This window comes from Bubalus bubalis, chromosome 11 (assembly GCF_019923935.1).
Source record: "Bubalus bubalis isolate 160015118507 breed Murrah chromosome 11, NDDB_SH_1, whole genome shotgun sequence".
NCBI lineage: Eukaryota > Metazoa > Chordata > Mammalia > Artiodactyla > Bovidae > Bubalus > Bubalus bubalis.
The window spans coordinates 50824681-50848716 of record NC_059167.1 but is presented as its reverse complement, the minus strand read 5'-3'; the positions used below and the strand labels follow the sequence as shown (position 1 = coordinate 50848716).

Below are 24036 nucleotides of genomic sequence, written 5' to 3'. Positions count from 1 at the left end.
TTTTTATAGGTCTTTTATTAATTTTAATATTATGATGGGGGTGCAGTATGAGCTGGAAGTACTGCTAAATGCCAGCTTGTGTGCCTGATACACAGTGAAGCCAAACAAACCTAAACATCAAAGTTTGGAGCAGAGAAAGAGCCAAACAGAGAGAGCAGGTAGGTCATGCTCAAGAGACCTGAACTCCCGGATGCTTCTCAGAAGGGTTTTAGGGCAAAACATGGGGTGAAGGCTGCACGGTGTGTGGCTGCTGACTGCATGGTGCTCCAGGAGTCCTGTGCTCAGCCTGAAGTTCCCAGCCTCCTCCTGCGCAGGGGCCTCAGTTCCTGCAGGAGAACTCAAAAACACTGTGTGTAATCCTTGAGGAGGAGCTGGAACTCTGTTTCTATCACTGTACTATTGTTTCTTGATTCTTCTGCTTTGTCTCTGCATTTCCTCACTTCCCTAATTAGTAAAGCCTGCCCTTTGGATTCAGAGAAGGTCTAGGAGGCAGAAGCCTTTTTCTACAAAAAAGAAACAGGGGTCACAGAAAAGGAGGACACAGGCTCTTGGGCCCCCAGTGGGCCCACAGGATGGTGTTCATTTTCAGAAGCTGTATGTGTGTGTGTGTGTGTGTGTGTGTGTTAATGCTGCAGAACAGTTAAATGACCTGACAAGTACATTCCTCAAAGGCTTCAAGCAATCACTCTTAAGGCTGAGTCTGAACACTGAGGGGAATATATTTAATGCTACTTTAATACCTTCTCAAACCAGTTTAAGTAATTTTCTTTTCATGGGCCATCACTTTTTCCAGACCTCAAATATTTGAATGGAAATTTTACAGGATATCAAATCTTTTAAAACAACCCCATTCACCTTCACACTGGCACTTATTAGTTCTGCCATTTCTGCTCTTCAACACTTACAGGGTATATTTTCTGACTTATTCCAAGACCCAGCCTTATTTACATGTACTGCAGTGTTCAGTCTAATTTCAATTCTCTATCTTATTTAACCCAATAGAGTTTTAAAATTCAAGTGTTATTTTTTTCCCCCTTTAAAAAACATTTCTAGTCTCACTGCACTGCGGTCAGTATGCCCACATATTGTGTGTGTGCGTGTCTGTGTTGGGGAGGGGTGTACTCCTGATCTGGAGCTTTTTATATTAACTTTTTCTTCTTTCCTTATTTAACTTCTTGATTTTTCTTTAAAAAATGTCTACTTAAAGTGTTGATGGTTTTCTCTTGAATCTTTAGCATTCTAACATCACCTCAGAATTTTTGTACTCTGTTCCAGGAGACATTCTTGACCTTATCTTTCAAATTATTCTTTCTTCAGCCACATCCAGGTTAGGCTTTTAACTTAATTTACTTTGGGTAGCATTTTTTAAATTTCTGAGTAATTTTATGACTCCTCTCTGCTTTTATGGCTATGATGCATTCACAAATATCCTGAAGATAATTAAGTTCTGTTCCCTTTGATCTATCCTGTTCTTGTCTTACTGATACTTGAGGCTAACATCATCACCTCCCTCCTCCAGAAACACATAAATTCCAGTTCAAAAACATGGAGCATTTCCTTCAGTTTGGGAAAACGGAAGGGAGTTATGTTGCAACCCGAACAGGGAAGTTTTCTAAAAATACTCAAGTATCCTTTACCTCTAGGTACTTCACACACACACACACACAATACAGACACACACTTTTCCAGTCATCCTGGGCATGGCTTTACTGTTTGTCTTTATCCTCTGCTTATAGAACTAAGAACCATACTTTCTCTCCAAGCTGAGCTCACACATGAATGTTCTTGCTTAAAGAACTATTCTCTCTACTTACTGAACCCAGCCAACCCCTCTGAACAATAGGTGAGGAGGGCAGTAGTTTTAGAGTGACGATAGAGCATGAGGATTTTGTTACTGGCAGCCCGCTATCTCCCTAATTATACCACCCAGGTACTGATCTGTGAAACTGTTCATTCAGTTTGGCCAGGCTTGGAAAAAGCCAGCCTTACCAGTACAGAGGGTTTCCCAGTGGTGCTAGTGGTAAAGAATCCACTTGCTAATGCAGGAGGTGCAAGAGACACGGGTTTGATCCCTGGATTGGGAAGATCCTCTGGAGTAGGAAATGGCACCCCACTCCAGTATTCTTGCCTGGAAGATTTCATGGGCAGAGGGTTTTGGCAGCCTACAGTCCATGGGGCTGCAGAGTAGGACATAACTGAGCGGCTGAACACACCTGTACAGGAGCCTCTCCTATAACTGTTCCAGGATACTGACTTTCTTTTTTCTGTTTCCATTAACATTATTCCGCCTTCACTATTGTCTAGAAATTTAATATCTGGTGATACTCATCTCCATCCTCTAGCACTGTTTATACTTTTCTCTCTCCCTCTCTTTTTTGTTACTAAACCTGGTTCAGCTGCTTGCTGCTTGAAAGCCAATACTAGGGACAAGTGTTTATTGGAAAGGAAAGATTGCTTTATACAAGGAGGCTAACAACCTGGGGAGAAAGTGGACTCAAGTCCAAGAACCAACTTCAAAGACTGTGCTTGACCATGAAAGTTCTTAAAGGAAGAATCATTTGGGGAGAGGTTCAGAGGCTTTGTTATCATCCACTGTGTGCAGACTTTCTTCTGATTGGTTGATGAGGTAACAGAGCCGTCTCCGGGAATCTTGTGCTCAGCCTGCATTTACCATCTTCAACTTGGAAGGAGCCTTAGAGTTCCTGCAGAAGCACTAAAAGATATTGTTATAAGTATCCCTTGGGGAGGAAGCAGGACCTTGCCGCTTGTTTCTTTCTTTTTTTTTTTTAATTGGAGGCTAATTACTTTACAATATTGTGGTGGTTTTTGCCATACATTCACATGAATCAGCCATGGGCATACATGTGTTCCCCATCCTGACCCTCCCTCCCACCTCCCTCCCCATCCCATCCTTCATGGTCATCCCAGTGCACCAACCCTGAGCACTCTGTCTCATGCATTGAACCTAGACTGGCGATCTATTTCACATATGATAATATATGTGTTTCAATGCTAGTCTCTCAAAATTATCCCCTCGCCTTCTCCCACAGAGTCCAAAAAGTCTGTTCTTTACATCTGTGTCTCTTTTGCTGCCTCGCATATAATAGCCAGGACATGGAAGCAACGTAGATGTCCATCGACAGACAAATGGATAAGAAAGCTGTGGTACATATGCACAATGGAATATTACTCGGCTAATAAAAAGAATGCATTTGCATCAGTTCTAATGAGGTGGGTGAAATTTGAGCCTATTACACAGAGCGAAGTAAGTCAGAAAGAAAAACACCAATACACTATATTATCACCCCTTGTTTCTTAACAGCTCCTCCTTTGTTTCTGCACTCCCTGCATCCCTCCCTTACCTGATATTCAACTGTTTGATCTGCCCTTTGGAAGGTTGAGGAGGCTGAATGAAGCCTATTACCTACAAATAAGAAACAGGACACAGAAAGGGTTTATACCTGGGAGGGCCCCGCAGGGTCCTGTTCAGCTTGAAACTCCTTTTTCTTTGATACTCCTCAGTCCTCCAGGAATAGAAACAAGGACAAGAATGGGAACAAAGTTTTGAATATAGAGATTAAATATAGTCTCAGCAAGGGGACTGTTTTATCTAGAAAGTTCAAGTTTCTTGCACATTCAGAACTGATGTCAAAAAAGAAACTTTATCATTTAACCTTATTTGACTCGTCTACCTAGGGTTCTGTACCCAACTGCAACGAGTGGAGAGGAGATATTCCCCCACTGCCAACAATTTTAACACTGGTGGGTGTCTTACAATTTTACTCAATTCAGACACTATTTACCTGGAGATAGCATCAGATTCCACAGACTAAGTTTCAGTCCCACAAGACTGTACACACCATTCCACCCCATCCCCACAACAACACAGACATACCACTTGCAAACCCAGACTATCATCACAGGAAATTCTAAGGGTTTTAGGAACTCTGTGCCAGAAACAGACAAAGACTAAATATGTCTCAACATAAATCACAACGTCACACCACCCTTCCCTATCTCTCAAAACTTGTGGTTTGGATTACCATGCTGTCATTCAACAAACCTTCAGTTATTTTACATGAACCTTGACAAAAGCTAGGAAAAGACTAGAAAAAAGACTTGAAAAAAACTAGAGACATTTTGGCCTGAAAATAGATTTCAAAAGGTGGACAACTAAGTTCATCGGTGTGGCATCTTCCAAAAGGAAGTCTGTGCCCTGTTTTAGTCATATGCTTTGCTGAAACCTAATCAAACTTGCCATTAAGGGAAATGCAATTCTAGGCACACAGGCTGGGTCATGGCAACATCAATGGGACAAAATTAAGCTCCATACATGACATAGAAAGATTGCTGTCATAAATGGAAGAACACAAAGGTAGGCTCCATTTCATTTGTGCACATGTGGAACTGGGCAGCTATTATTCCAGGATTAAGGGCACAAGATAACAACCCCAAACGAAAGATGCAGTGCTCAAAACTCCTCTGGAGGGAACGATGGGATGATGGCAGCTGTACACGTGTGAAGAAGGCCAGGCAGGACTCCTTTGTTTCCTTCCAGCTGGGGAAGGATTGGACATAGGAGGCTTTAATGCAGAAATTTAGTTGCTCTACCCAAATATAGTACAAAATTGTTAACTTTCCTAAAGAAGGCAAATTTCCATCTATGTTTCCAACACAAGTTTTCAAAGAATGCAGGCATTTTTAATATCACTTATTTTCAATTGATATTTTCAATATCAACTAATTTGAGTTGTCCAAAGGTGGGAAATAGGAAGGAGAGAACCACGACACAGGGAGTAATAATCCATAGCTAACCCAATCCCACTGCACTTCAGAAAACATCAAAGTATGCAGTGATTTGATTCTAACAACCAGTGACTTAAAATCCGTCTTGGCTTCTACAATGGCAATTCATTCAATCATGATTTATTGGGCACCTGCTGTGTGCTAAACACTATCCTGACTTTGCAGGCTACTCTGATCAAGACAGGTCAGGAATCTGTCCTTGGCTTCTATTCACAAATGCAACTTTTTAAAAAATCAGCATTCATTTCTTTAGAGTAGACACAGACAAGAGAGACCCCTAGCCTGGCCCTGTTCCTTTGGGTGCCCTGGCACTGGGTCCATTCCAGCCTCACCCCTGCACACTGGGCATGGAGCTAACAAGCCCCATTTAGGCATCATTCCAGGTCCCTGCCCCCAAGAATGGCCTGCTCAAATGAGGAGATCTAGGCTCAGGGTGGCCTGCAGGACAACCATCTGCTGAGGTATCTGGACAAAAGTCTGAATGCATGGGTTGGAATTTGTGCATCCGTGGCTTTCTGTGGTAGGAGGAGCTCATCTCTCCCTGTACCACCTTGTTCCAGCAAAGACCCCAAGAGCCCAAGAACTGTGAATTCCAGCCTGGCCTTCCATGTTGTTACAGAGTTAGATGTGTCCAGGTAGGAGGATAGAACATGTTTTAACCATTTGTTGATTTGATTGATAACTTTTAAATATTTAGACACCTGGTATGTGAGTCCTACAAATATGAGGGGAGAGTTAGACCTTCAAAGGTGTGGGAGGTGAGGCTGAGAGGTAACATAACCATTCTTCTCACCCCTGGGTGTTCCCCATACCCCATCCAAGGGCTGCATAGATTGGATGTACTTCAAAGAGTCCTTGTTCTCCACACAGTCTACTCCCCACCTTGGTCACCATTTGCAGGGCATAGCCACAGCGCTCAACCATAAATTCCCAGTGTCCCGTGGAGAACTGGCTACAACTCTAGAGCATATTCCTCGCTAGTTAAATGTGCTAGGTAAAATTCAGAGGCAACCCCCACACAGAACAAGGCATTCCCTCCCCACCCACTGCTAAGTGTATAGTAAATATTGCTGATGTTCTCTTTCTCCATGAGACGCAGCACTGTACTTAAGAGTCGTCACCCCAGGAAGCGACAGTACAGTGGTGTTAGACCTCAGACTAAAATGAACATACTTCATCCCAGTGGTAGGAATTTTGCCTAGATAGGGATTTTGACCACTTACTAGTCATGTAACTTTGGACAAGTTAGCGCCCTCTGAATTTCCATTTTCTATCTGAAGATGGGAAACAGAAGACTGAATGGGGAGGAATGTAAAAAAAAAAAAAAAAGAATCAGGAGACCAACTCCTGATGCTCTGGAGGTAGATGCTCAACTGGTAGATGCTCAGTTGTTGAGAGACTTGCCTTAATTATCACCCTACCTTTGTGTGTCTTCAAGCTTATTTCTATCCCCATCTGGCTGCACCTAATACAGTGGGCTTTCTCCTCCCCGCTGCACATCCCACACACACACACACACACATCTGTACCCAGGGGCGGCTGGCAGTGTCAGAGGTTTCAGCCCACCTATAAAAAACCATCCTGAACTTGTTTGCTCATCAGTCTTCAATATCTGGAAGAAAATCCACTTGAATAGAAAAGTGCTGGAGGGTTTGAGGGCCTGCTATACCTGGAACAACAAACATTAATGCAGATGAAATGGAACTTTGCTGAAAGCTCCCACCCCAAGAAGGAGAAAGTGTCAGGCATGAATGCACTGCATGGCCCAGGGGTACAGACCACAGGCTCTGGACTCAAGACTGGAAGGGGCTTGGCTTTGTCATTTGCTTGGTGTGTGCATTTGGGCAACTTAATGTCTTCGAACAATCATTTCTTCCTCTGTAAAATGGGTCAAAAGTAAAAAGAGATTTAAATGACCTTATTGAAGACCTTAGGGCAGTTTCTCATAGCTAGTGAACTTAAAACTGGTTGCTTTTTTTTATTATAGTGGTAGGAATATTATTGATAATAATGATAAATTGCACTGTTTGTGTGGTAAGAGTTTGAACAATATGTCATCTAACTGCAGAGGCTTCATCTGCCTATGGAGGGTAAGAGGTAGAAGTGAAGTTAGAAGATGGGCCTTGATCTGGGCCTGGAAGGACATGGATGACTTTGCCAGGTAGCAGGGAAGAAAGTAAGGGCATTTCAGGTGGAGAGGGTCCGATGCTGTGAGGATGGAAGTGATGATGGCCCAGTATTCTCTGAGTGTGGTAGATGAGGCCAGAGGACAGAGAGGCAGATTTGGAAGGACCCAAGGGTTGGCAGTGCCATGCTAGGAGAGCAGAATAAATTACCCTGTAATATGATGCTTGCTACTATTTTCTCAGATAGAGGCCAGCAATGATACAAACTGAAGGGAAGGCCAAAATTTCTTATGCAGAACATAAACACTGAGGCAGATTGTGGAAAGCACTTTGTCATGATCAATATTACTGTTGCATGTGACCCGAAAGGGACTAACCCCTAAGAAAACAAGCTGTCTTTGGAGCTCAGTTAGGGCTACAGAGAAGCCAAGAAATTCAACAGTTAAATCTTGACTCCGAGAAACTATTCATTTGTGAGACAATACATTTCTTAATTCTTCAAAAAAAAAAGTAAAAGGCCTTGGCAGATTATCAAGAGATTCAGCATGTGTAAGCACAAATGTGTAAATATACAAGAACTTCTCAAAAAAAAAAACTGGAAGAATTTTCCCAAAAAGGTATTTGGTTGGGGAGGGGAGGGTATTAGATTTTTCTTTTTGTATTTTGCAGCTGCAGCAGAATAACTTAAAAAAAAAAAAAAAAAAAAGGCACTGTGGCCAGCCAACTTCCTTTCCAAACATTTGGTCCTGAGCAGCTCCTGCAAAGAATAGTCAAGTGTAATAGACGTGTAGGAATGTAGTGATCCATTTGCTTTATTTCTCCAAAATTATTGCTGATTGCAGGTTTGGGGGAGGGGATGTGTGGGAGAAATTGGCTGCTTTATTTTTGCTGGGTCTCCTTTGGCCTGGGAATGCATTTTCAGGACATTTTACCTTTCTCTGCTGAGCAGTTCATCTGGGTCTTTCCTCCTGCCCTGAAGGTTTGATGGTTGAAGGAAATAGTCAGAGCATATTTTTGCTCTTTCGTAACAACAGTAATGATATATCATAGGCAGCAGGCCAGGAGATCTTCACCTAGAAGGAAAACACAGATTAGCCAGAGGTGGTCCTGGAATCACCATTAGTTCTAATCAGCTTTTATGAGTGATTCAGAAATTAACCAGTCATGTGCTGATAAAGTACAAACAAAAGTAATAAAGTAAGATTTATATGTATTGACATAGAAGGATGTCCAGGATATATGTGAGAAAAAAGTGCTGAAAAATATGTATAGTGTGATGCTGATTTTATGATTCACAAGGGGAACAACAAAACTCTGTGTTTGCCTAGGCAGGAAAAGCTGTCTTGGATGATATATGGTGTATTATATACCAGCCTCTTCACTGTGGTTATGCTTCCAGGGAATGGATAAGAAGAAGGAAGAAGGAAAGAGGGGATCTGCTTTCACATGTTTCACATAAAAAGTATTTTTTGTGTTAAAAACAAAAGACAGAGGCTTTTCTGGTATCTCGGTGGTAAAGAATCTGCTTGCCAATGCAGGGGAACACAGGTCCAATCCCTGGCCTGGGAAGATATATACCCACATTCCCTGGGACAACTAAGCCCATGTGCCACAAGTACTAAAGCCCTTGCGCCTAGAGCCCATGTTGCACAGCAAGAGAAGCCACCACAGTGAGAAGCCCGTGCAACGAAGAGCAGCCCCTGCTCGCCACAAGCAGAGAAAAGCCCACGTGCAGCAACAAGGACCCAGCACAGCCACAAATAAATGAATAAATGTGCCAAAAGGATTTTTCAAATAAATAAAAGACAAATGCTACATAATAAAAAACTGTTTGAAGAGATTTTATGATATTTTCGTTCACTGTTGGAGAATTCACTGTAAAGTATCTCTAAGTATCAAATGTGCAACTCATAGCATTAATATTATCCTCCACAGATAGTCACTTCCCTTAGTTCCTTAAAATGACTGTTCAGTAAACAAGGAGGAAGAGGTCTAAGGTATTTCAGATTGCGCTTCCCAGCTCCTTTCATGCTTTGCAGGGCTTATTTTTCTGAGCCGTGATCTCCACACAGATGTTTTTTAGTGGGTCAGCCTGCTCATAGGGTCAGGTGCTTCAGGTGATGTACTGGTCTTGCCGTCCTTGTTCAGTCCCTCAGTCGTGTCTGACTCTGTGACCCTGTGAACTGCAGCACTCCAGGCATCCCTGTCCTTCACTGTCTCCAGGAGTTTGCTCAAACTCATGTCCATTGAGTCATTGATGCCATCCAACAATCTCATCCTCTGCCACCCCATTCTCCTCTGCCTTCAATCTTTCTCAGCATCACAGTCTTTCCCAATGAGTCAGCTCTTTGCATCAGGTAGCCGAAGTATTGGAGGGTCAGCTTCAGCATCAGCATATTCATCACCTTCCAATGAATATTCAGGGTTGATTTCCTTTAGGATTGATTGGTTTGATCTCCTTGCTGTTCAAGGAATTCTCAAGAGTCTTCTCCAGCACCATAGTTCAAAAGCATCAATTCTTAGGTGCTCTGCCTTCTTTATGGTCCAACTCTCACATTCATACATGACTACTGGAAAAACCATATCTTTGACTAGATGGACCTTTGTCAGCAAAATGATGTCTCTGCTTTTTAATATGCTGTCTAGGTTTTTCATAGTTTTTCTTCTAAGGAGCAAGCATCTTTTAATTTCATGACTGCAGCCACCATCCACAGTGATTTTGGAGCCCAAGAAAATAAAGTCTTTCACTGTTTCCATTTTTCCCCCATCTATTTCACATGAAGTGATGGGACCAATGCCTTAATTTTAGTTTTTTGAAGGTTGAGTTTTAAGCCAGATTTTTCACTCTCCTTCCTCTTTCACCTTTATCAACTGGCTCTTTAGTTCCTCTTTACTTTCTGCCATAAGTGTGATGTAATCTGCACATCTGAGGTTATTGATATTTCTCCTGGCAATCTTGATTCTATCTTGTGCCTCATCCAGTCTGGCATTTCAGATGATATACTCTGCACAGAAGTTAAATAAGCAAGGTAACAAGATACACCCTTGACATACTCCTTTTCCAATTTGGAACAAGTCTGTTGTTCAGTGTCTGGTTCTGTTACTTCTTGACCTGCATACAGATTTCTCAGGAGGCAGGTAATGTGACCTGGTATTCCCATTCTTGAAGAATTTTCCACAGTTTGTTGTGATCCACAGAGTTAAAGGCTTTTGTGTAGTAACTAGTAACTTGCATCAAGTGATTATTGCTCTTCCTAGGGTACTAACCTGGAGAAGACAATGGCACCCCACTTCAATACTCTTGCCTGGAAAATCCCATGGATGGAGGAGCCTGGTGGGCTGCAGTTCATGGGGTCGCTAAGAGTCGACCAACTGACTGACTGACCGACCTCACTTTCACTTTTCACTTTCATGCATTGGAGAAGGAAATGGCACCCCACTCCAGTGTTCTTGCCTGGAGAATTCCAGGGACAGGGGAGCCTGGTGGGCTGCCATCTATGGGGTCACACATGACTGGAGCGACTTAGCAGCAGCAGCAGCAGCAGCAGCAGCAGCAGCAGGGTACTAATGAGCTCATCATCACAGATGGCACTGGGCTGAAGAGTTTGCAGTCTATCTCCATAAATCTAGGATGTAATACCTTCCATGAAGCAGCTCACAAGTCTGATATGATTCCAATCCACGACATCACCCAGGTGCTCAAAGTGGTGAATGGGGGGCATTTTCATTCTTAGTTTGTGTCCTGCTCTTGCTGGGTGAAACAAACAAATTAATTGGAAAGACACAGGAAAATGACCTGTCTAGGGACTGCATCATAAGGACCATGTCTTCAGGAATAAGTTGGCTTAGTCATTTATCATCCTTGTGTTGTTGTTCCTTCTGGGGTAAAGATTCTGAGAGGCCGTGATTAGGGCTCCATATCCAATCCCAAAGAAAGGCAATGCCAAAGAATGCTCAAACTACCGCACAATTGCACTCATCTCACGCTAGTACAGTAATGCTCAAAATTCTCCAAGCCAGGCTTCAGCAATATGTGAAGCGTGAACTTCCTGATGTTCAAGCTGGTTTTAGAAAAGGCAGAAGAACCAGAGATCAAATTGCCAACATCTGCTGGATCATGAAAAAGCAAGAGAGTTCCAGAAAAACATCTATTTCTGCTTTATTGACTATGCCAAAGCCTTTGACTGTGTGGATCACAATAAACTGGAAAATTCTGAAAGAGATGGGAATACCAGACCACGTGATCTGCCTCTTGAGAAATTTGTATGCAGGTCAGGAAGCAACAGTTAGAACTGGACATGGAACAACAGACTGATTCCAAATAGGAAAAGGAGTTCGTCAAGGCTGTATATTGTCACCCTGCTTATTGAACTTATATGCAGAGTACATCATGAGAAACGCTGGGCTGGAAGAAGCACAAGCTGGAATCAAGATTGCCAGGAGAAATATCAATAACCTCAGATATGCAGATGACACCACCCTTATGGCAGAAAGTGAAGAGGAACTAAAAAGCCTCTTGATGAAGGTGAAAGTGGAGAGTGAAAAAGTTGGCTTAAAGCTCAACATTCAGAAAACGAAGATCATGGCATCCAGTCCCATCACTTCATGGGAAATAGATGGGGAAACAGTGAAAACAGTGTCAGACTTTATTTTGGGGGGCTCCAAAATCACTGCAGATGGTGACTGCAGCCATGAAATTAAAAGACGCTTACTCCTTGGAAGGAAAGTTATGACCAACCTAGATAGCATATTCAAAAGCAGAGACATTACTTTGCCAACAAAGGTTCGTCTAGTCAAGGCTATGGTTTTTCCTGTGGTCATGTATGGATGTGAGAGTTGGACTGTGAAGAAGGCTGAGTGCCGAAGAATTGATGCTTTTGAAGTGTGGTGTTGGAGAAGACTCTTGAGAGTCCCTTGGACTGCAAGGAGATCCAACCAGTCCATTCTGAAGGAGATCAGCCCTGGGATTTCTTTGGAAGGAATGATGCTAAAGCTGAAACTCCAATACTTTGGCCACCTCATGCAAAGAGTTGACTCATTGGAAAAGACTCTGATGCTGGGAGGGATTGGGGGCAAGAGGAGAAGGGGACGACAGAGGATGAGATGGCTGGATGGCATCACTGACTCGATGGACATAAGTCTGAGTGAACTCTGGGAGTTGGTGATGGACAGGGAGGCCTGGCGTGCTGCGATTCATGGGGTTGAAAAGAGTCGGACACGACTGAGGAACTGAACTGAAGTGAACTGATTTACCCTCAGCTAAGGGGAGGGTCACTGCTCAAGAAAAATCAAGGTGCTCTCCCCAGGTGGAAAAGAGAAAGGACGTTGGACAGACAAAGAGTGATACATGTCGACTATAGGGACACATGAGGTCGGTTAAATATGCATTCCCCTGTACAGGGAAGAAGGCATTCTTAAAAGACCCATCACCCTTCCAGAGGTCAGTTGCCTTCTTGCCACATGGATCATCAGTTTTTTCAGATAGGGCACCCTTCAGAATTTGGTGCAATGGTTAGGGATCCTCAGGACTAATGACACTCTTTCCCTTTAATCAGTGGCTATCTGGACATTTTACACCAGTGTCTCTCCACAGCGCACCACTAGCATGTAGGATGATATACATCCTTGTTGTGGGGATTGCCCTATGAATTGAGGGGGATTAGCAGAATCCCCAGCCTCTAACCTCTAGATTCCAGTAACACATCCCTCAATACCAGTCTTGACAATCAAATATACCTCCAGGCATTGGCAAATGTCCCCTAAGACAAAATTGACTTTTGTTGAGAATCCTTGCTTTACCAAGATAAATGCACTGTCACACATCCCCAACCCTGAGGGCTCCCAAGCCCTTCAAGCTGCTGCAGTGTGCCCTGATGGTGCTCCTGCTGGCTTCTCATGTCTAGACACCGGCATATGCCGTCTTCAAGCCTAGAGCATCTATCTGCTGAACCACTAACCAATCCTACTATAAAAAGAAGCCCACCTCTGTAGAAAGGGCTGGTGACCCAGCAGCAGTCTGTAGCCCTACCATTGTACAACAAAGAAACTGGAAGCACCTGAATCATCCTTGAAAACAAAAGAAAGGAAATGACCTAGTACAATCAATGGCTTCAGAGAAACAAAGCTGTTGAGACAGTTGCGATGTCTTTAGAGTCAGGATATGTTTTAAGAACCGTATTACAACTTTGCATCCAGCATATTGCCCTTGTGTGAAGTTGTGGATGAAATATTTAAATCCTTCTCTTCCTCGAAACCAAGGCAAATTTTCCATCTGCCAAAATAATAAACCCCTTATTTTGAGAAGTCTCTGGTCCTTGGGCCTCAGTAAACATTTTGAGTTAATGGGGCAAAACCAAGCAAAGCACTTGGCAGGACACCACTCTTTGTTCATGCCCACCCATTGTCAGGGAATATTCCCAACAAGGTGTGAAGTAGAAAGCCCTGCCCACCTCTTTCCTTGCATGTGTCTTTTGGACACATAAATAAATACAGATGTGGCTCTGCCCTGTCTGGTACTGGGAGTTAGATCAGGGCCAAATTCCATTTAACTAGCTTACACATAGCTCGCCAGAATGTAACTCTGCCCCCTGTGAGCTGCTGAGGATCCCTCTTCACAGGTTCACCTCCAGAGGTCTGATAAGACTAGCTGAAGGTAGAGCTTAATCCTCTCATTCCAGAAAGGATGTTTTCCGTTAGATTTTTTATTTTACCCTCACTACATCATTTCCATATGGTCTGAAATAGACAAAAGGAATTTATTTAGGGTGGAAGACTTTTAAATCCTCCTTACGTAAAGTATGGTTTTCTAACATCTCAGGGACTGGGACCTTCTTAGCACTGCTTCCAGGGTGGGCAGCTCTGAGAGTCACCAGGACTCTGGGCATAGTTTCTAAATTGATTGACAGCCTTAAGCTTCCAAAGTAAATTTCTGAAACCCAAGTAATTTTTCCGTAGACATGTGAAACTTCAGAATTCCAAAGGGAGAAGTAAGCCTTATTTTTAAAATAAACTTTTAAGTTTGAAAACAAAACCAGACAAGTAGTGCAGAAAGACAGCTCTAGATTGAATCTCGAAGTATGTCTTTGTCTGGAGCCCCTCTCCTGACTCCCAGCCACAGCCTCTATTCCAGTCCTCATCTACACTGTCAGGATGACTTCAGGGCCAGTGCCTTCCCACTTAACAATGTCACCTTCTCTGATGCACATTACAAGTTGCTGCCATCATCCTTTCCATAAAGCCACTCCAGATTATGTCACTCTTTCACTTGAAACGTCCATCCCTATCGCTGCATACAAAATAAAGCCCGAACTTCTGGCTATAGCATTCAAAGCTTTCTAGAATCTGGTCCAGTTTCTTTCTCTAAGTTTTTCTGTCTTCTGTCTTATGTGCAAGACAAACAAGATTCTTCAACGTCCCCTAAACCAGAAATCTACTCTTCTACTTCCATGCCTCTGTTAGGGCCAGCTTCCTGGGTTTGTGACATGTGCAGTCCCACGCTCAGAAGGACCATGAGCTTGGTTTAATGATCTACTGTTGCCATGTTCAAGTTCTTAAATATTTTCTTTTGTGTTGTACATATTGGATGAAGTCCAGTGAGTGGATGGAGCATGCAAACAAGCAGAGAAGATACCTTACATGCACGTCTGCACCCGTTGACTTCCTGTTTGCATTAGTGTGGTGCCCTGCCCTCCCAGTATGGAAATCTGACCCCACAATGAGTCTGGAGTGGGGGGTCCATGGTAAACATGTTACCCAGCTGCTGCTGCTTAGTCACTTCAGTTGTGTCTGACTCTCTGTGACCCCATGAACTATAGCCGGCCAGTCGCCTCTGTCCTTGGGATTCTCCAGGCAAGAATACTGGAGTGGGTTGCCATGCCCTCCTCCAGGGGATCTTCCCAACCCAGGGATCAAAGCCAGGTCTCCTGCATAGCTAACAGATTCTTTATCACCGAGCCAACAGGGAAGCCCTAAACGTGTAACCGTATGACTGATTAATTATTGTGCTGATAGCCCCAATAACCAGAACTTGCTTCAAACAAAAAAGATAGTAGTGTTCTTTGAAAAAAAATGATTGAGGAACACTATTATATTCTTGTTCATGCTTCTTCCCTGGATTAGCCAACTGCTTATGCTGAAAATGATGACACTGAAAATAAAGATAGAGTAGTCCATGATTCCTTTTCCTTCCAAGCTTTCCTTACTCATCAGAAAGCTGAAGTCGAGGAGAAACACCCTCCCAGTGAGTTTTTGATAAGGTTTCACCAATAATCTAATAGGAAGGAGCCAAGATGATATCACAATTGTACTGTAGTCAGGGCTGTGTATGATGGTCAATATGATGTCTCAGTGACTAAGGAGTCAGTGGTACATAATTCAAGTCACAGTATGACTTTATACATTCTCATTTTATCTTAACTTACTGCTGCTGCTGCTGCTAAGTCACTTCAGTCATGTCCAACTCTGTGCGACCCCATAGATGGCAGCCCACCAGGCTGCCCTGTCCCTGGGATTCTCCAGGCAACTTACTAAGTCCAGACAAAAGATCCAATAACAGTGTTTTTGGTTCTTTTGGTGTACTACATTCTGGGTAACCTTAGTTTCCATTGTGACCTTAACTGTAGACCCTTTGATGAACAGGTCAGATGCATCTTGCCTTATTTCTTCCAGTGTGTATTAGGGTGGTAAAGAATCCGCCTGCCAGTGCAGGAGATGCAGGTTCCATACCTGGGTTGGGAAGATGCCCTGGAGAAGGAACTGACTAACCCACTCTAGTATTCTTGCCTGGAGAAGTCCATGGCCAGAGGAGCCTGGCAGGGTACAGTCCCTGGGGTCACAAAAGAGTCAGACACGACTTAGAGATTGAACAACAACAATAACAACAACAAAATGAACTACAGGAAACTCTTGAGTGCAGCTCACTCCTAATCAAGTCCAGGCACCAAGCTGAGACTGGGCAACAAAGGCAAGTTTAGGTACAGTCCCTGCCATGAGGTGGGGGGAGAAAAAAAAGGAAGGAGGAGGACTGGCACACCTAGGGGCAGGGTACCCCCACTTGATGCCCAGTAGGATTTACCACTACAGTGACCCTCAGACATGGAGCACACATATCCGTCTGTCACTGTCTAATCGAAACACACATGTGTTAGGACTCAAGCACAGACAAGGCAAGGGAGAGAGACGAGTGAGTGCACTGCCCCTCATCTTTGCAGCCTAGCCCAGAACTCAGAGAAAACCTATTAAAAACCTTCTGGGAGAGCAACTCCTGAACTAGATATAATAGCAGATTCACCATATGCAATTAGCCAAATTCAAATATCCTTGTAGATTTGAGAGCAGGGGGTGGAGATTGCAAAAATTTCACTGTTGGAAACTATAAGATTTTCATCTACTTCAAACTGCATTCTTTATATATGCCCTGTGATTTGATTAAATCTATTTGGTAAGTGTGGACTTACATGGAACAGGAATTTTCCAAAGACTGTTTCGTCCAATAATTGGTGTTTGCCTGAAGGTGGAGTGTGAAAGGAGATAAACCTAATGGTTTTTAGTTTGGGTTGAATTGGGTGACCTGTGTTTAAGAGGTTTATCTTTTTTTTTTCTTTTTTTCTTCCCCTTTGGAAACTTTTAAGATCACTTTCTAACTTTTAATCTGAATCTAACTTCTGTCCCTAAGACTTCTTTTGTCAAGTTTATTTGAGCAAAGAGTTTAGCATTTAAGATATCAGTTCAGTTCAGTTTAGTTGCTCAGTCGTGTCCGACTCTTTTCGACCCCATGAATCGCAGCACGCCAGGCCTCCCTGTCCATCACCAACTCCCGGAGTTCACTCAGACTCATGTCCATCGAGTCAGTGATGCCATCCAGCCATCTCATCTTCTGTCGTCCCCTTCTCCTCCTACCCCCAATCCCTCCCAGCATCAGAGTCTTTTCCAATGAGTCAACTCTTCGCATGAGGTGGCTAAAGTACTGGAGTTTCAGCTTTAGCATCATTCCTTCCAAAGAAATCCCAGGGCTGATCTCCTTCAGAATGGACTGGTTGGATCTCCTTGCAGTCCAAGGTATACCTATAGTCAATTCTTTTTAAATGGGCAATAATCCCATTACAACTGTCTAAGCTTGGGCTTTTATTTCTTTAGCAACTTTTTTAACCATAGCATTACATAGATAATATTCTTCAATTCTACTTTGCTTTTATACATATCAGACATTGGAGAAGATTTCCAAATCTAAGGGAGGCAAGTTAGCATGGTTAAGGGCACGAGGTATGAGAACAGCTGAATTCAGACTTGAACTTTATCACTACTCTCTCAATGTCCTTACTTCCTTGTGCCTCACTTTCCACTTTGGTAAAATGTATATATTAATAACTACTTCAGGAAGTTCTATAAATTAAATCAGAAGATACAAGTAAATTATATAGGGAAATAAGTTATATAAAGCACAATAGCCTATAACATGCTATGCAAGAGTTGACTCATTGGAAAAGACTCTGATACTGGGAGGGATTGGGGGTAAGAGGAGAAGGGGATGACAGAAGATGAGATGGCTGGATAGCATCACTGACTCGATGGACGTGAGTCCGAGTGAACTCCGGGAGTTGGTGATGGACAGGGAGGCCTGGCGTGCTGTGATTCATGGGGTCTCAAAGAGTCGGACACGACTTAGCAACTGATCTGATCTGATCTGATCTGATCATCTATGTCTCCATGTGAATGTATGCTCAGTCATGTCCAACTCTTTGTGACCTTACGGACTATAGCCTGAAAGGCTCGTCAGTCCATCGGCTTCTCCAGGCAAGACTACTGGAGTGGGTAGCCATTCCTTTCTCCAGGAGATCTTAGCAATTCAGGGATTGAACCCTGTCTCCTGCATTGACAGGCAGATTCTTTACCAGTGAGCTGAACTCTTTCCATATTCCTTCTAGCTCTGAAAGTCTGTGCCTAGGGTATTTGCTCATCACCTTGTGCAATCACTTCCAAAATATAAGTAATCCTCATGTAGTACCACTTCCTATGGTGGGGTGGGGATAGAAGGAGCAGACTGGGAAGAAATGAACATCCTCAAATCTAAGATGTTTGTCAGGTCCAAGGACTAGAAGTAGTCCCATATTTCTTGGGACTATAAGATATACAGCCCAAACAGTAAAAGAATTCACATTAGTGCAAGGAAAGGAGTTCTCAAAATAAGGTGAAGCTGGAATATTATCAAATAGATTCTCTGGAGGCATCTGTTGAACACCGCCTAACAGGATATGGCTTAGTCACTTTTCCACAATTACTTATCAATTCACAATAGAAATATTACATAACTCCCACTGGGGCAACTCACACTGAAAAACTGAGTATGTGTGTCCTGTAGCTTCAGGTGTATCACCTCTGTGGGACGCAATGGACTGCGGCCTGCCAGCTTCCTCTGTCCGTGGGATTCTCCAGGCAGGAATACTGGAGCGGGTTGCCGTGCCCTCCTCCAGGGCAAGTAAACTGACTTGCCTGATGTTTTTACTTTCCAGGGGTTCCTCGCTACTTAGGCCATGAACCTGTTTGGAAGTATGGTGAAGCCCATGAACTCCTTCTCAGAATAATGTTCTTAAATATATAAATTAAAATATGTAGCATGATAAAGGAAATCAACTATACTGGAATAGTTACTAAAATATTCATTCTGAAAAGACAAATTTCTGAGAGTATCATATGGGTAGCCTTTATGGTTTACCAAAAAAAAAAAAACCTAGCAGCAGACCTAGAAACTGTAATCCTCAAAAATTAATGGGCATAAATGATACTTAGAAATATTTGTAATAACCAGAACATGGCATGAAAGTAGCCATGATTTCAGTTAGTGATAAACTCACAGGTACTGTTCATACTACTGTGGTTGTTTAGCCATATTTATGGAAGGAAATGGCAAGTTTCATGAGAAAGTTAAGGAAAATAAGCATTTTGTTTTCTCATGTGAGGCCACAGATCCCAGATTAAGAAGATTTGATTTGGACAAATGGAATCAAAGAGAAATAGGCATTTTCCTCAATATATGCTTTCCCCTTATGATGTTCTACATACTCCCTGGAGACAGTGCTTCTCAGTAGTATCTTTCATGGTTTCCCCCTGTTTCCTTTGGGTTTCAAGCAGGAAGCTCACCTCAACAACATCTTTCTGAAAACAGCCTGAAGAGAACAGGGAGGCTCCCCAGCAATGGCCACAATTCCTCTGAAGCCAGTATCTAATCTGTTTCTTCTGCTTTTTCTGATGTGGACAAATGATGTAGATCTGGTCCTACAGATCTCCCTGAACCCCTGTTCTCTGCTGTTGACCCTGGTATTTAGCATTTGAGAGAATTGTGAGGAACAAGATGCTTATCTGTCTCGTTCGTGTGGGAATCTCAGCAGCCACACGTCCTGGGGACTGCTTTGTGGAGGGGAGATGTTAGACCCGTCTGCTGCCAACCCAGCAAGCTTGAGGATACTGGGTGCTGGCTCTTCAGGGACTGGAACTCTCCGTTTGATGCTCCAGACCCCTTCCCATGTCAGTGGATTGTGGTGCTGGCTTTGGTGTTTGCCTAAATATCTTTAGAGAGACTGCTTTGGAGGGAGACTAAGCATGGCCATGGAGCTTGATGGGGATATCTGAAGACTTTCCCCTTTGCTGGATGACCTTCTCTAAGTGCCATATTGCTTGCCCTGTCATCTTAGGACCCACCTTCTCCTAATCCTCACCAGGTATTTGGGGTCCCAGGGTCTATGGCAGCTACTGAGTCCTGACCAGAGGTTGCACATATGCCCAGAACTTTCCCTTACTCAACCAAAACTTATCCCACTGCCTACTGTCTAGTTTTTTCTGGGATCTGCTTTCAACTTCCCAGGGTGAGCTACTTGCATAGTACAAGCTGAGGTGTTGGCTGATGGCAGATGGTTGATCACTGGAACAGGAGTGTCTTGCTTACGCTGTAGGTAAAGAAATGCTCCATTTTGGTTGCTTTATTTAAAGAAGTCACACTAGTGGTAACATTTAAGGGTCACCTTAACTGGTGAGACTGTGGGTAAGGGAACAAAGGAAAAAATATGTCTGGCCTAAATCTAAACAAAGCCAAAGAATTTGTAGTCCCAATCAGAACAATTTTGAAAGTGAAAGGTGGCTCTGTTAACTATTGCAGAACAATAGGCATAAACTGTGGTGTTGGATGATCCTATTAGAAGGTGGCGAATATGCAAATTGTGTCTTGTGATATTTTTCTGGGAAAAATGGTTCGTAGTTATCATCATGCTTAACAAGGTTTGTGACTCATAAAGGTTAGCAACCAGTAGCATGTACACATTCAGAGGCAGGTGGCATCATGGAGTCAAGTGAGACGAAATTTTCATTCCAGAATTTGACTGTAATCTCAAACAAGTTATTTGCCTCTTAAGGCTACTGTTTGGCTCATTTAAGAAAAGAAGGATAATTCCTTTTTGACAGGTGTATACGTAAGAAGGCCCCTGTCACCAACCGATTAAGTGTATAGATGCTGCTGCTGCTGCTGCTAAGTCGCTTCAGTTGTGTCCGACTCTGTGCAACCCCATAGATGGCAGCCCACCAGGCTCCCCTACCTCTGGGATTCTCCAGGCAAGAACACTGGAGTGGGTTGCCATTTCCTTCTCCAATGCATGAAAGTGAAAAGTGAAAGGGAAGTCGCTCAGTCATGTCCGACTCTTCGCGACCCCATGGACTGCAGCCTACCAGGCTCCTCTGTCCATGGGATTTTCCAGGCAAGAGTACTGGAGTGGGGTGCCATCGCCTTCTCCGAGTGTATACATAAAAATTGTATAATAATTATGCATAAATATCGTTTCCCACTTTATCCCCATGATACTTCTTCCCTCTAATTTTTGTGCATTGTCAAGGACCGTGTTATATCAAGATGAAATTACAAAAAAAATTACTCATAATGTCACCTCCCTAACACATTCTTGCCCTTCTTCTTAGTTTCTATTTTTTAGTGACATAGGCCTGCCTAAGGTTTGCCGTCTGCATATATTTCCCACTCTTTTATTTTCACAACAAGAGTTTATCAGATTGTACCATGATGTATCTTGCTCTTAACTATACATTCCAATTTAATATTTTAAGTCAAATTGCAGTAGAGAGATTTATCTTTTCTCTATTGAATAATTGCCTTAGAAGCATTCCAAAATGAAATTCAATTTTTCAAAGAATATGAACATTATTACCAGTCTTGTGTAGAACCAAACTTTTATATAGCTGTTGGATTAATTTATACTAACCTGATCCTTTGAGACTATAACTACACTGTAATCTGTTCAACACTGAAAATAATTTTTTTAATTTAAATTTAGTCATGAATTGGTGCCTTGACTTGGTTTAATTTGAATTTTTTTATTACCTGCAAAGTTGAATATGAATAACTTTTAATCTGTACGACATTAACTTTCTTTTATGCAAATTATTTTGTCTTTTCTCATCAATCTATTGATTCTGATTTTTGGTTTATTTGCTTGGCTGTACTGAGTTTTCTTTGCTGTGCACCATCTTCTCATTGTGGTGATTTCTCTTGTTTCAGAGCATGGTCTCCAGGACGAGCGAGCTTTAGAAGCTGTGGCGCTTGGACTTAGTTGCCCCAGGACATGTGGGATCTTCCTGACCAGGGACTGAACCCATGCCCCCTGCATTAGCAGGCGGATTCTCAACCACTAGAACACCAGGGAGGCCTGATACTTTTATAAGTAGAGGTTTTTCACAGTATTAGTGATTGGCCTTATTTCTTTTACTTCTTTTTATTCTTGATCCTAAAAACTAACACTTTATAAAATCAAAAATTTGTGTTAATCATTAAAAATTAGAAAAAGTACACGAATCACCACTGAAATTTTAGCATGTCTTTGTTTTACTTGTAAAAGTTGTGTTAAGTAGTTTTGTCTGATGGCAAAAGTTATGTGTATGTTGTACAGTATTCCACCATATGGATGTATCATAATTATTTCCCCAGTGCTAAACATTTAGGTGGGTCCCAGTTTATCACAAATAATGTCTTTCAGACTATTCTTGGATGTAAATCCTTCCCTGTTTGCAAAGTATAGCGTATTGACTGTAGGGATTGTATGTCAAAGAAAAGAAACATCTAAGATTCTAGGTATACATTGCTGATTCGAGTTCCAGAAAGCTAAGATCAACCTACAATCCCATCAGGGTTTATCTGGCTGTCTCACAAAACCCTGCCCTGCAATGAGTAAAATTTTTTCTTAATCTTTCCAATTACATAAGTAAATGGTATTTATTGTTAGAATCTGCATTTCTTAGATTACTAGTGAAGCTGCAAATATTTTCAGTATCTATAAGTATTTTTATAAAATTATAATATACTTTATTATATTTTAATTATATATAATATTTATATATTATAGAATTATATATTTTATAAATATCCATATCTATAAATATTTTTAATAGTGTTCACCTTTCAATTTTCATTTTGAGACTTTAAGAGCTTTTTAAGAATTAAGGATATTCTTTGTCATTTGCTGCAAATGTTTCTTCCAGTTAATCCTTTTAGTTTTATTTCTTCTTACATACTGATTTGTGAATTTGTGTGTAATTTTTTCTAGGCCCTAGGACTTTTCCCCATTACTTTTGGGATTAAAAAACCTTCCAGTCATATCAATAACATTTACCTATATTTTCTTCTAGTTTTCTGACTTTATTTTTTAATATTCCTTAATTTATTGAACATCTGATAAGAGTGGAAAAATTCAACATTAAATTTGAGTAGTTCATCAGTTTGCATGACACCTCTTATTTAATCATATTTTTTTTCTCCACTGAATTATCATACTTTATTCAGCATATATAAGCTCCCAGACATTCTAGAGTCACTTTCTGAACTGTGTTCTGTTCCATTCATCTTTTTATGCTTGGACCAGAAAGAAGCAATTTACAAATCCACTTTAATACCTTGTAAGGCAGATATTCTCTTATTTTTCAAATCGTTTTAGCTTTTTAAATATACATTTACTCAAATGCTAAAGTTAAGATTCCATTTTTTAATTGCTCTCTTCCTAATCCTTCTGGAAACTTCATTATACCTGTTAATTAATCTGGGAACACACTATGTCTCTCAGTTTTTTCAAGTCTGCTTTTATGTCTCCTAGTGCAAATGTTATAACTCACTTTGCACATTTTTCTTGCTAAAACAATTCTCAGGTATCTTCCATGTTTGCTATTGTAAGTGGGATCCTTTTTTTTTATTCTATCTTCTGTTTCTGGAATAGGAAAGAATTCATTTTTGTATATTTCTCTTCAATGCAGCCTATCTACTGGGCTTGCTTTTTAATTATAAGCAGTCATTACCAAACTTGTCTGCATGTTAGAATCACCTATGGATCTTTAAAAATTCTCAAGCCCAGGCCACACCCCAGACCAAGTAAACCCCATTCAGTGTGGTGGGGCTCTGCTCGAGCTTCCGAGCTTGACATTCCCCTGTCGATTTCAGTTTGCAGATAAATTTTGGAATCCACCACTCTAAATGATTTTCTGCTGATTTTCTTCTGTTTTGAAGGGTATCATCTGACTGACGAATAACAGTAGTTGTATCTTCTCCTTTACAATCACATCTCTTTTTATTTAATGCTCTATTGTACTATCCACAGATTTTTAAAGTGTTAAATAAAAGTGTTAAAATGATCTCTTTCATGGGAGTAACTCATATCTTACCACTAGACACAATGTTGCTGCTGCTGCTAAGTCCGACTCTGTGTGACCCCATAGACGGCAGCCCACCAGGCTCCCCCATCCCTGGGATTCTCCAGGCAAGAACACTGGAGTTGGCTGCCATTTCCTTCTCCAACGCATGAAAGTGAAAAGTGAAAGTGAAGTCGCTCAGTGGTGTCCGACTCTGCGCAACTCCATGGACTGCAGCCTATCAGACTCTTCCGCCCATGGGATTCTCCAAGCAAGAGTACTGGAGTAGGGTGCCATTGCCTTCTCAGGAATGTTATATAGAAAATTTCTTTTGTCAAGGAAGGATCCTCATTAACACTGAACAAATGCAAACCATTTCCTTTTTTTATTCTAAGTGTTTACTGCGTTTTACATGTATTATCTCCTCTGTGTATTATAC

General features: G+C 41.9%; 1 long non-coding RNA gene across 3 annotated transcripts in view; it reads left to right on the top strand.

The window, feature by feature from the left end:
• Positions 1 to 23536, top strand: part of LOC123328061 — a 115157-nt gene extending 91621 nt beyond the window's left edge. For 2 of the 3 annotated variants that reach the window (XR_006639739.1, XR_006542795.2), the window contains exon 5: positions 21484 to 23536. This is a non-coding gene — a long non-coding RNA (uncharacterized LOC123328061). Of the gene's footprint in view, positions 1 to 9; positions 159 to 21483 lie in introns of all 3 variants that reach the window. The other variant, XR_006639738.1, reaches the window with a different exon arrangement.
• Positions 23537 to 24036: the final 500 nt, after the last annotated feature.